We start from the raw sequence: 12,762 nt of genomic DNA on the forward strand, positions 1-12,762 counted from the left end.
CTTTGCTTAAAAGTGAATAATCGTCAGCACAGTAAAACCCTCTGCAAGAAGTTTAGTCCATTTATGCACCGCTGCTATTGCAGCCATCAAAGCGCTGCATCAACAATACTTTTTTGCTGATTCTAACTGACACTGCATTAATAAATAATTGCAGTTAGAAAGGTTGAACTGCTTGATGTCGTGAACTAGATGTGTACATGCTAAAACAAATATCTTGCAGTTCTGCGCTTTTGAATGCGATGATCGCCCAGAGACGATTTTTTTTGTTTTGTTTTTTTGCCGTTATTTATAGTAGCCTTTTTTATTTCTTCCTTTGATAGTTTTGTGCAATAATTATTTAGCCTTTTTAATAGTTGAATATCAATTTGTTATCATGTTGAAGTGCTGTGCTAAGCGTATGTATATTCCTCTGAAATGCATCTAATTAGGATAACCATAACAGTGCCTAATTATCAGGCCCACACAGAATCTAAGAGTGTAGCACTCTCAGGTACATTTAATACTTTTGGCTCGGCTTAAATCTGTTCCGCTGAACTGCACAGACTTCCCCTAAAAATCAGCGCAGAAAATGCAACATATAGTCCGGAGATTACATCAAGCCCTGCTAATTATACATTAGGTGCTAATGTATCCTTAACATCGACTAGTTGTTCAAACTATTATAGAGGGGGATCAAAAATTACTAATTTCAAACAATCTTAGCCTATACAAAAAGGAAAATTAAATGGTAAATCTCAAAATTAAAATAAAAACATATGAAAAATGTATAAACATACAATGTAGTTTTTTTTAAGTATGCAACCCTAAAAATTCTCAGCTGGTTAACACAATGAATGTCTGCAATACCATGTATACATCAAAGCGAGCAAATGTGAAACTCCAAAAGACTCCAAACATTTTGTATGTGCAGTGCAGTGTTGGGTAAGTTACTCTAAAAAAAAAAGTAATTACAAATTACATCTTCTACAGTGTAATTAGACTACTGTACTAATTACTCTGTCTTAAAAGTAATTGCATTATTTATTACTAATTACTTTCTAAAACCCTTAACCTCGACCAGATGAAAAATACAAGGATAGACATGAAACTGTTCTTTTAATTTTCAAATAAATCATATAAAATCAAATAAATAATTAATGAACTGGCCTAAGAATTTAAGGGGGGCAGTGTTAAATTAGAAAACAGATATTTTAACATTAGACATTAAATTCACTATTGTTTTATATAGAAATGTTCTACAGTCTATACAGTATTTAACGCAATTACATCAGAAGTAACTGTAATTAAATTACTGAAAAATTAAGAGTAAACTTTTACTTTTTTCAATGAAAAAGTAATTTAATTATAGTAATTAATTACTTAGTAATTCATTAGACCCAACCCTGGTCAGTGCCGGTCAGGCTCATGACATGCATCAGAGGCAACATTCACTGTAAAATGTAGGCCAGTAGTTCCGACCTGCGCCGCCATCAAGCGACTGAACGCAAAATGTCCACTGAACAGTGATAGGACGTCTCACACAGCAGCCATTTCTTATCCCAGGCCTTGCCTTAAAGAAATAGTTCACCCAAAAATCTAAATTTGCTGATAATTTACTCACCCTCAGGCCATCCAAGATGTATCGGAGTTTCTTTCTTCATCAAAACAGAATTTAAGATTTTTAGGATTTCATTTCAGGCCTCTTCCTTTAAACAATTTAAGTGAATGTCCTCCATTTTTTGACAGTCCAAAATGCATATTTAGGGTGCATCAAAATAATCCACACGACTCCAGTCAACAAATAAAGTTCTTCTGAACCCAAACGATTGATTATTTTTAGAAACAAAACAATACTAAATACTTTTTAACTACAAATGTTCTCTTCCGTACATCTCTGTGACGTGCGCTCATGAGAGGGATGACATAAGCTTGTTGGTAAGGTCACGAGTCATGTGGAGGCTGCAGGAAGCGCATCATTCTTTACAAGAGGAGCAGCGCTGTACAAAAGTTTAATTGTCTTTGCTGTAGATTTGTATTGTTCAAAATGGTCCTTTGGCGTGTGTATCCTGGATGCTTCAATCTTCAGAAACTCCAAAGAAAATGCACACCAGAAAAATATAACATTTCATCGATTGCATTTACATGATCATGAGCGATTGAAGCTCTGGCTTATCGTGCTGAACCTGGATATCAGTACACCTACATTCTTTCAAATATTGGAAGGTGTGCAGTGAACATTTTACCCCTGAGGATTTCAGACCATCGAAAGAAACAAAGGGTCGATATTTGAATTCATCGGCTGTGCCCTTGCTGTTTTTCCAGCAAACTCAGGTATGTGTGAAAACATTGTCACCTCCCTCAGCGCTCCGCTTATCACCGGATTTCTAATTCACCGCACCTGCACTCAATTCACTCGCTCATCACTGCCTACATAAATAACTCACCTTCACACCACTTCACTGTCAAGTCTCACACAAATGATTTGCAGTGTTTATTTACCTTTCTATATTTGCTCTTGATCTTCGTCAATATCTGTTTAGTGTTTACACTGTTGTTTTGCCTGTTACCTCTTCAGTTTTTGAAGCTTCTCTTCTGTGTGATATCATCTGTACCATTGATCTCACTGTATAAATCCTGTGAATCTTAGTAAACACTCTTGCACTTGGTTTCACTAACTACAATTTGTGTGGCTTGAATTCCTGACAGTCATATAGCCTATATATTTCTGCTAAAGAAAAGCACAAGTAGATAACGCAATGGCATTGCTCCGAAATAAAGGATGGTTATTTACTGCAGTAATGTTTTTTTTAAATTTATTTATTATTTTATATTGTTTTGGACTGTTTTGGTTTGTGAACGGTGCTTGGTCTGTGCTCTGTGCAAGTTTCTATTGTAAACAATGACGCGCTTCCTGCCTCCTCCACGTGACGCGTGACCTTACCAACGAGCTTACGTCACAGAGATGTACGGAAGCGAACATCTGTAGTTAAAAAGTATATAAGTATTGTTTTGTTTCTAAAAATAATCGTTTGGGTTCAGAAGAACTTTAATTGTCGACTGGAGACGTGTGGATTATTTTGATGCACCCTAAATATGCATTTTGGACTGTCAAAAACTGGAGTACATTCACTTACATTGTTTAGAGGAGGCGGCCTGAAATGAAATCCTAAAAATCTTAAATTCTGTTTTGATAAAAAAACAAACTCAGATACATCTTGGATGGCCTGAGGGTGAGTAAATTATCAGCAAATGTTCATTTTTGGGTGAACTATTCCTTTAACCTGTATTAAATTACAGCCACTGTTTTTGGAGACTAGATAGTGTCGCTCTTTTAGGAATTATACAAACAGAATATTTAGAAGACAGACACACATTGTGATGTAAAATGCACATTATATCCAGACATGTGCTCAACAGTTCTAGTAACAGCACTAGAGCACGTGTTCTGTACGTGTACAGCAACTAAAAGGCATAAGTCACTTCATATCGTGTAATTAACAGCTAATACATATTTATAGGAATAAAACTGAGCATATGATGTATCGCGATGCGTCACACCCCATCTACACTAAAAACGAAACGACAAACTAGGACGTTTTGTTATAATGAGCAAAGCTCTCTGCAATGCAAACACACAACAAACTATAACGCTCCTATTATATTTAATGAAGCTCATGAATGAACTATCGTCCATTTTAAAGGAAGTGTTTTAGTCTGTCGCGTTGCACGCTTGCAGAAGTGTGTTTGTGTTGCTAGTTATTGTGACTCTCATACAAAATGACATCAATCTTTTGATCAATTTAAGGCACGAAACAAGCGCAAACACGTAAACCGATAAAGTCTAACTAATTTAAACTAGTCCCAGGTCGGTCTTGAAAAATAGCCCGATTTTTGCAGGCCCCTGGCTCTGCTTCACTGTTTATCCTTTGCCAGCTGTGTGGAAATAGCCATTTGACAGAGGAAAAACTCAATTCAGACGACAAACAATACATTACATTTACACCCAACACATCTGAGTTGCACCACAATAACATACCTCGTGTTTTATTAAGTAAAATCTTACGGTGGAAATTCGTCGGATCGGCACACAGTTTCTGCGGACGGTTGACTTGCGTCTCCGTTCTTCTTCTTTGGGTTTTACTGGCAGCTTGCATCCTTAATGTTGCATTACTGCCATCTTCTGGAGTTATCTAACTCCTAAATTGTCATCAATCCTGTTTTTATTAGGAAGCTGTTCAAGCATCTTCTACCTTGTCCATTCCCACCACACTCCAGTATACTCTTTACTCCTGTTCCTGATATTCCAAATCTTTCCATTTCTTCCATCATGTCATTTCTTTCAGCTTCATATTTCCTGCAATTGACAAGCACATGCTCTACAGTTTCTGATACCTGACAATGATCGCAAAAGCCGGTTGGATGTTTTCCTATAATGTGAAGTGTACTATTCAGATAACTGTGTCCTAGTCTTGATGGTTTCCTCTTTTCTGTTTCCTCCCCTACTTTTCACAATATCAACTCTATTTTGAATGGAATATAAATGTCTTCCTTTTATCTCCTGATCCCACTGCTGCTGCCACTCTTTAATGATTTCTCTCCATACAATGCTCTTTCCTTCTGATTTTGAGATACTAATATTTGTGTCTATGTTTTCTTTTTTAGCAGCTTGTTTGGCTAGTTTGTCCATTCTTTCATTACCCATAATGCCTGTATGAGCGGGAATCCAAATGAATATGATCTCAGTGCCTTGTGATATATGATATTATTTCGGAGATTAAATCCTGACGATTACTGGTCATACCTGATATAAGACTGTACAGGGCTGAGACTGAATCACTACAAACTGGACTCTGTTTTGTTTTGTTCCACCCATTCTAATGCCATTAATATGGCATATAATTCAACAGTATGTACACTAAGTAATTTGAAGTCCATCTGCATATCTCACTTCTCTGGTTAGGAACTACAACCGCAGAACCTGTACTTCCTGTTATTGGATCCTTTGATCCTTCTGTAAAAATCTGCTCATAGTCTTTATACTTAGATTCCTTATATCTATAAAACGCATTCACCTGATCTGATTCTAGCCTTGATTTGAAGCAGTTCCAAATCTACCACCAGAGTTTCTTGCATCCACACAGGGGTAATAGGTCATATTACAGTTGGACAGTAGTCCTTTCCATGCACTCACAAGCCTCTTGCTGCTGCATCTCTTGTCCAGCCAAAACGTAATTTTTTCAGCGTCTCAGACATGATCAAGTAAACGACGATTCATTGAAAATCAAACCGGAACCTGCGTGATTTTTGCCCCAAGTAGTCTTCACTTATAAAGTTACAACCATATCCCATAAAGGCGAATCTTTTTGCGAGAGGGGTGATAGATTGTACTGTAGAAAAAATACATTTTATGAAAAAAAGTCTCATGCATTTTCCTGAAAATGGGAATGAGGGGTCGTTTTCTTCCTTGGTGTCCAGGGGCTGGTTGCACCAGCTATACGTAAGTTACAACTTAGCCTAGTTGTGGCATAAATGGGCACTAAGTCACAATTTACGCACTACTAAATATTTGAGCGTTGCACCATTAAACTTAGTTAGGACGTAATTAACCCTACGTATGAACTAAAACTTTACGGAAGCCTCCGACCAGGAGTAAAGGATGGAATAAAAAAGCAGACTCATTTAATGACATCAATGAGCTCATGTTTTGGCTGACAAGCTTCAGTCCTTTCGACATATGTGATGATGTCGCATAACACGCGTTTAAGTTTACGGGAGAAAACGTAAAAACTTACTACTTAAGCATGAAACCGATCTAACGTGCACTTTCCTGTGTATGCCGTCTAGTGTCAAGCTTCAACATATACAAAATATATAAGATATTAAAATTAATAAATGTCTATTTTTCCAGCCTGTGGTATTAGTATTTATTTATTGCCCCTTATTCATTTTAGATACAGTTATTTATATTGTTACTTACATAGGCTAAATATACCATTAAAGAAATCTTGTTTTATTGCGTATCAGATTTTAATGGGGATATAATTTATTACAGCTGAGAGTTACGTGAGCAAACAAGGTTTGAACATTAACCGTAACAAGATCAAATTGAAGTTTACTGCTTTTTAACACTTCTGTGTACAAATTTGAAGGCTGTTAATTGGATTGATACAAGTGAACGTCATATTATGCGACTACGCATTATTTTACGGAGAGCTTACGACCTACTAGATAAGTCTTGCCTTAAGGACAGGTGGTTAGTTACAAACTAACTAGTAGTTACTAAGCCCTTAATGTGAACTTTACGTCCCAACTTACGTGAGACTTTATGCACAGCTGGTGCAACCCTACCCAGGAGATGTCAGTGTTTTCATTTTGTTAAGCTAATCTGCTAGGCCTCAAAACTTTTAACTTCCCATATAGGCCTATTTCAACATACCATCTACACTGTATGTATATATGGATTTCACATTGTGGTAGTAATGTTGCCTGGCTGTTAATACAAGGATTCACCCACTGTTTATATGTGGGGGGGAAAAGCCAGTCATAATCAGCTGTGCTAAAGTTCAGAGTCCGTCCATGTTCTTGTCTTCTTATCCTTGACAAGAATTAAAAGATGTTGGCACACAAATGTCTCTCTCATATTTCTGCAGCTGAACCTACAATTTCTATCCCACCAGAACCATCCCACCACAGTTTTGTCAAAAAAAATAATCAGATTGTTATGGCTTCAGTTCTTAGGTATAGTTTAGTTTGTGTATTTTTGTAAAGCAAAATAAACTCAGACAGTTGATCAGGACTGTACAGTATCCCACTTATTATACAGCTACTTTACCAAATAAATAAATTAAGCGTTTTTTGTTTGTTTAACCCCTTGATTTCAACCCAACATGATCACACAAGAAACTGGTGTGATAGTTCTCAATGATTTGCCACCCTTTCCAGATCAGATGTGCCAAATTCAAGACAAGTCTAAGTGTGCCACCCTACAGTGAATGTTCAAGCCCTGAAAAATTGCCCAAGCTTGCCTTTGACGCCACATCCAAGATACTACATTTGCAAGGAAATGAGTGAAAGAAAGCTGTTTTGGTCTCAGTACTGTTATGGCAAGGGGTAATTTAGGGTTTGGGATAGAGTTAGGAGTATATAAATGTAATTACTATTAATTATTAATTTTATATTAATGTAATTACTACTCAAATGTTTCAGAAAACCGGACGCACTGAACCTTTCATGTCACATCTATTAAAAGAAGTAAGTTCTTGTGCTTCCGCTGTGTGTCGCAACTGTAGTTCCAGCATTGTCCATCGGGAGGGACAGTTCAGGCATTCGGAAAGCTTACTCAAAGTTCAGCAGTTTAACTTTCGACCTCCTGTCTGCAATTTTTCATGAGGTCTGTCTGTTACAGGGGCGGACTAGGACTAAAAAGTGGCCCTGGACTTTCTAGCCCAGAGCGGCCCACCAAACCTCTTTAATATGTAAAGAAACACAAACCTCTAACTACACTACATTTTTTTCAACTTGTATCTGGACTTTAAAGGATTCATATCTCTTTTTTGTTCAATTTAGTTGTAGGAAATCAGCTCACTTTTCACACAGTAATTTTTTGGAACCCATTCAACTTAAATATTATTAATAATATATTATAATAGTAATATTTAGTAATATATCTAAATCGAGCACCTTTTATCACGGATCCACTGGTCTCTTTTCTTTCTTCCTCACTGCCATCAGCGTTCACTCTCCCCTGAGTTCTTATTACACACACCTGTATATCATTAGTGGCTAATCAAGGACTGCATATATACCCCGCTTTCACACACACACTTTGTTCTCATCGATAGTATCTCTGAGACTTCAGGGGCCTGATGTATAAACGCTGCGTACGCACAAAATTGGCATTGAAATGTGTATAGCGTACGCAATTTTCCACGCACATATCGGGATTTATAAAAAATAAATTTAGCGTAAATATGTGCGCACCGCATACGGACACTCTTGACTGTGCGTATGCACTCTTTTAGTGGCGTGGGTGAACAAATAATGAATTGAACAGACTGATTATAAACTCTGATTTTCATTTAATTCACATTAGAATAAAGTATGTAGTTAAGCACTTGAAACAGAAGTAATCGTTATCAATCCAATAGTAGGCTATATTATTTGTATGTAACTAACCGAAAAGGCATTCAAATATAAGCTGTAATAGAGAAATATTGGTTTGCAGTGCACTGCGTTTGGAGAACTTTCCCGTGTCATCATAGAGAAGGAACATACAGTAACTAAAAATGACAGCGAAGATTTCTTAGTTTGAGATATTTTCTGTTCTATTACAATCATGTACTGAGATAAGTACAGCATTTGAATAAAGATTATCTGCACTTGACATGGCTTGGTAAAACGGACAGTAGCTATAACATTCAGTCACATTCATCAGAAACAGTATTGTACAGCTGCAAACAGGTACAGCAATGCACATAAAATGCGCATCAAATGTGCTGCCTGCTCCACTTCATCCCGACCCTCATCGCAATGAATCCCCTGTTCTAGTCTAATAAAAACATTATGAAAAGTACATTTGCCATTCAGCTGTTGAATATAAAATACCAGTGAAATATAAAATCTTAGTAATCCGATGATATCAGACTTATGCTGCACAAATAATTTTAATAATTTTCGTTTTGTTTCCAATACTAAATATTTAACTTCTTAATAAAAAAAAAAAAAATCACCCTTAAAACGATTTAAAAGGTTTTCTGAGAAGCAAAATTGCCTTGGTTAGATTCATGTCTGCAAAGATAAAACTATTTTGCCAAGGGATAGGCCCTATTCAAGATATATTCTTTGAAAACAAGTTCATATCTTAATAAATAATGTTTCTTCATGGTGCAGCATCTAACCTTTGGGCACATGTGACATTTCTCTTGTAATACAGTTTCTCGTACCTTTAAACGCAGTAATCACGTGTCTGGATGGTGAAATGCATATGGTAATTGTATGCAGATAAGGATGTGCATAGTAAAAACAGGCGTTGTACACTCCATAAATGGTTATTTTGGGGAGGGGACGGGGTGGAGAATGAATCACGTACATGTAAGCACAATCTTCCGCTAGCTGGGATTTATTAAGGGAACTATGCGCAGGTTCTGGCGTACGTTCGGTTTTATGAATCTGAATTTTTTTTTGTGCGTACGCAAAATCTGACTTTTGTGCTTACGGAGAAATCTAAGCAGAGTTTCATACATGAGGCCCCAGATCTTTCTACTATGTCGAACATACCTGTGTCTTCATTATTGTCTGCAAGTATCATTAGACTGTTGTGTGTTATCTGTTCATCGTGTCTATACCCTGTCTGGATATTACTCACCTGCTGTTTGCCACTCTGCTCAACTGGATTTACTCACAATGTTTACATCACCTCCAGTGCCATTCTAAATGCATATTATAAGTGAACGGAACTATTGAGCATATACATCTGAGATGCTGTTCGTGAGTAGCGCTCAAATATTGCACACTGATGTGAAGGCTAAAAATAGCCGCGAGAGTGTACAGGTGCATCTCAATAAATTAGAATGTCGTGGAAAAGTTCATTTATTTCAGTAATTCAACTCAAATTGTGAAACTCATGTATTAAATAAATTCAATGCACACAGACTGAAGTAGTTTAAGTCTTTGGTTCTTTTAATTGTGATGATTTTGGCTCACATTTAACAAAAACCCACCAATTCACTATCTCAAAAAATTAGAATATGGTGATATGCCAATCAGCTAATCAACTCAAAACACCTGCAAAGGTTTCCTGAGCCTTCAAAATGGTCTCTCAGTTTGGTTCACTAGGCTACACAATCATGTGGAAGACTGCTGATCTGACAGTTGTCCAGAAGACAATCATTGACACCTTCACAAGGAGGGTAAGCCACAAACATTCATTGCCAAAGAAGCTGGCTGTTCACAGAGTGCTGTATCCAAGCATGTTAACAGAAAGTTGAGTGGAAGGAAAAAGTGTGAAAGAAAAAGATGCACAACCAACCGAGAGAACCGCAGCCTTATGAGGATTGTCAAGCAAAATCGATTCAAGAATTTGGGTGAACTTCACAAGGAATGGACTGAGGCTGGGGTCAAGGCATCAAGAGCCACCACACACAGACGTGTCAAGGAATTTGGCTACAGTTGTCGTATTCCTCTTGTTAAGCCACTCCTGAACCACAGACAATGTCAGAGGCGTCTTACCTGGGCTAAGGAGAAGAACTGGACTGTTGCCCAGTGGTCCAAAGTCCTCTTTTCAGATGAGAGCAAGTTTTGTATTTCATTTGGAAACCAAGGTCCTAGAGTCTGGAGGAAGGATGGAGAAGCTCATAGCCCAAGTTGCTTGAAGTCCAGTGTTAAGTTTCCACAGTCAGTGATGATTTGGGGTGCAATGTCATCTGCTGGTGTTGGTCCATTGTGTTTTTTGAAAACCAAAGTCACTGCACCCGTTTACCAAGAAATTTTGGAGCACTTCATGCTTCCTTCTGCTGACCAGCTTTTTAAAGATGCTGATTTCATTTTCCAGCAGGATTTGGCACCTGCCCACACTGCCAAAAGCACCAAAAGTTGGTTAAATGACCATGGTGTTGGTGTGCTTGACTGGCCAGCAAACTCACCAGACCTGAACCCCATAGAGAATCTATGGGGTATTGTCAAGAGGACAATGAAAAACAAGAGACCAAAAAATGCAGATGAGCTGAAGGCCACTGTCAAAGAAACCTGGGCTTCCATACCACCTCAGCAGTGCCACAAACTGATCACCTCCATGCCACGCCAAACTGAGGCAGTAATTAAAGCAAAAGGAGCCCCTACCAAGTATTGAGTACACAGTAAATGAACATACTTTCCAGAAGGCCAACAATTCACTAAAAATGTTTTTTTTTATTGGTCTTATGATGTATTCTAATTTTCTGAGATAGTGAATTGGTGGGTTTTTGTTAAATGTGAGCCAAAATCATCACAATTAAAAGAACCAAAGACTTAAACTACTTCAGTCTGTGTGCATTGAATTTATTTAATACACGAGTTTCACAATTTGAGTTGAATTACTGAAATAAATGAACTTTTCCACGACATTCTAATTTATTGAGATGCACCTGTATGTGTAAACAGAGCATTTCAATAATACGCTGGAGCTGCACCTGCATTTTATATACTTACTTATTAAACACAGCCTTTTGTGATTCACAGAACTATTTCACGTCTTCAGGTGGGTTTGAATAAAATGCACGAGTCATATGAACTACTTTAATTGTGTTTTAATGGTTCTTTTATGTCATTTTTTGAGCTTGACAGTAACGAACATGAATAACACACAGTATCGGATTTGGATCGGGCTCGTCGGTCCGATAGCCGATCCGTTTAAAAACGTCAGTATCTGAGCCAATACCGATCCAGATATCGGATCAGTGCATCCCTAATGCAAACGACTATGTACTGCTCATAGCTTTACTGTTTGCCGATTTTAATTACACTGCTGTTATTGTATTTGTTGTAACTTGCAGTTATTTGTCATTTAGTGATTATTCAGAGCTTATCTTATACTTATGTTGTTTTTGGTTGTCACCATTATTGTGATTTGTACAGTATGTCAAATAATAAGGTCCACACGTGGTATGAATTGATGCGCTCATACGGATATGAGCTCCGATGTGTAATTTCAAAATAAAAACCATTACATTATTTCAAATTAAAAGCCATTGTATTGGCTTGTCTTGCAGATTTTATTAATTTTTTGCTTTGATATGAGCTCCGCACGGGCATATTAAAGCTCAGGGCGGCCGCCTATATCGCCAGTAGGACAGGCTGGTACTTGGGCAGCAGCGGGCCAGCCCAAATTACCCAGCGACCTACTGGGAAAACGCCTGGTGCTCCCGATGGCCAGTCCACCCCTGGTTTGTTCAATCCTACCACACTCATCTCCTTTTAACTCTGTTACCCTTTACTTCTCGTTGATGTCTAGGTCCTGCAAAGTGAAAGTCAGTTATTACTTTAAGCAGCAGGGAGCAAATTTAATTCAAATATGCTGGTCCCAAAGAGAGAGAAAGAGCTGGCCACAATACAAATACTCTTAACAGGTGAGACAGAAAGAAAGAGAGCCATGTTGAAAGGTTTCATTTGTACTTTTATCTTCAAGTATGGAGGATTAAAGTGTTTAAATGAACTGTTTGCCCTTCTCATTGTTGTGGCACACAACTCTGCACGCAGCTACATTCTCTGCAGCTGGCAGTGAGCCATTTGTAGGGACAAATGCCTGGCAGAACAAGTGGTGTGGGATGTGAGAGGCCCGTTAACAGATAACTAATTAAATATAAGAAGAATAAATGCACCCCAAGGCTTGGGGGAATACCTATCACTCAACGATACAGGACTCTCTCAGTAGCCCTTCAGTTCTTAAAAGGTCACGATAACATGATGTCCTTATGGCAGATGGAGCTTAGACTACAAAGTATTTGGGGTCCAAAAAGTCTGATACCACATTGAATAGAAACATTTACGGTTCAATTTGTAGGTTACTAATCAAATGTAAGTAATTTGTAACATTGACCATGTTGACTCCTTTCTACAAAAGGTCAGATTTCCTTGCTTCCATTGAAGAACATAAGATTCATACAAGATCTTTTGAACACTCTTAGATCATGGAATAACATGGATCATCAGGATGTCTATGCCAGTTTAAGTGCATGCTGTCATTAAAGTAAATGGGGGACATACCAAATAAGACAAACTGAAATTCATATTAAACTTCAAATTCAAATA

At 37.7% G+C, this 12,762-nt stretch overlaps 1 protein-coding gene across 7 annotated transcripts in view; it reads right to left on the minus strand.

Moving 5' to 3' along the window:
- LOC127414224 (zinc finger protein 638-like) overlaps positions 1 to 4,105 on the minus strand; it is a 110,687-nt gene extending 106,582 nt beyond the window's left edge. For 5 of the 7 annotated variants that reach the window (XM_051652148.1, XM_051652100.1, XM_051652121.1 and 2 more), the window contains exon 1: positions 4,043 to 4,105. The gene's annotated coding sequence lies outside the window, so the exon portion shown is untranslated. Of the gene's footprint in view, positions 1 to 4,015 lie in introns of all 7 variants that reach the window. The other 2 variants (XM_051652110.1, XM_051652117.1) reach the window with 2 other exon arrangements.
- Positions 4,106 to 12,762: the final 8,657 nt, after the last annotated feature.

Source organism: Myxocyprinus asiaticus, chromosome 2, assembly GCF_019703515.2.
Source record: "Myxocyprinus asiaticus isolate MX2 ecotype Aquarium Trade chromosome 2, UBuf_Myxa_2, whole genome shotgun sequence".
NCBI classification, from domain to species: domain Eukaryota; kingdom Metazoa; phylum Chordata; class Actinopteri; order Cypriniformes; family Catostomidae; genus Myxocyprinus; species Myxocyprinus asiaticus.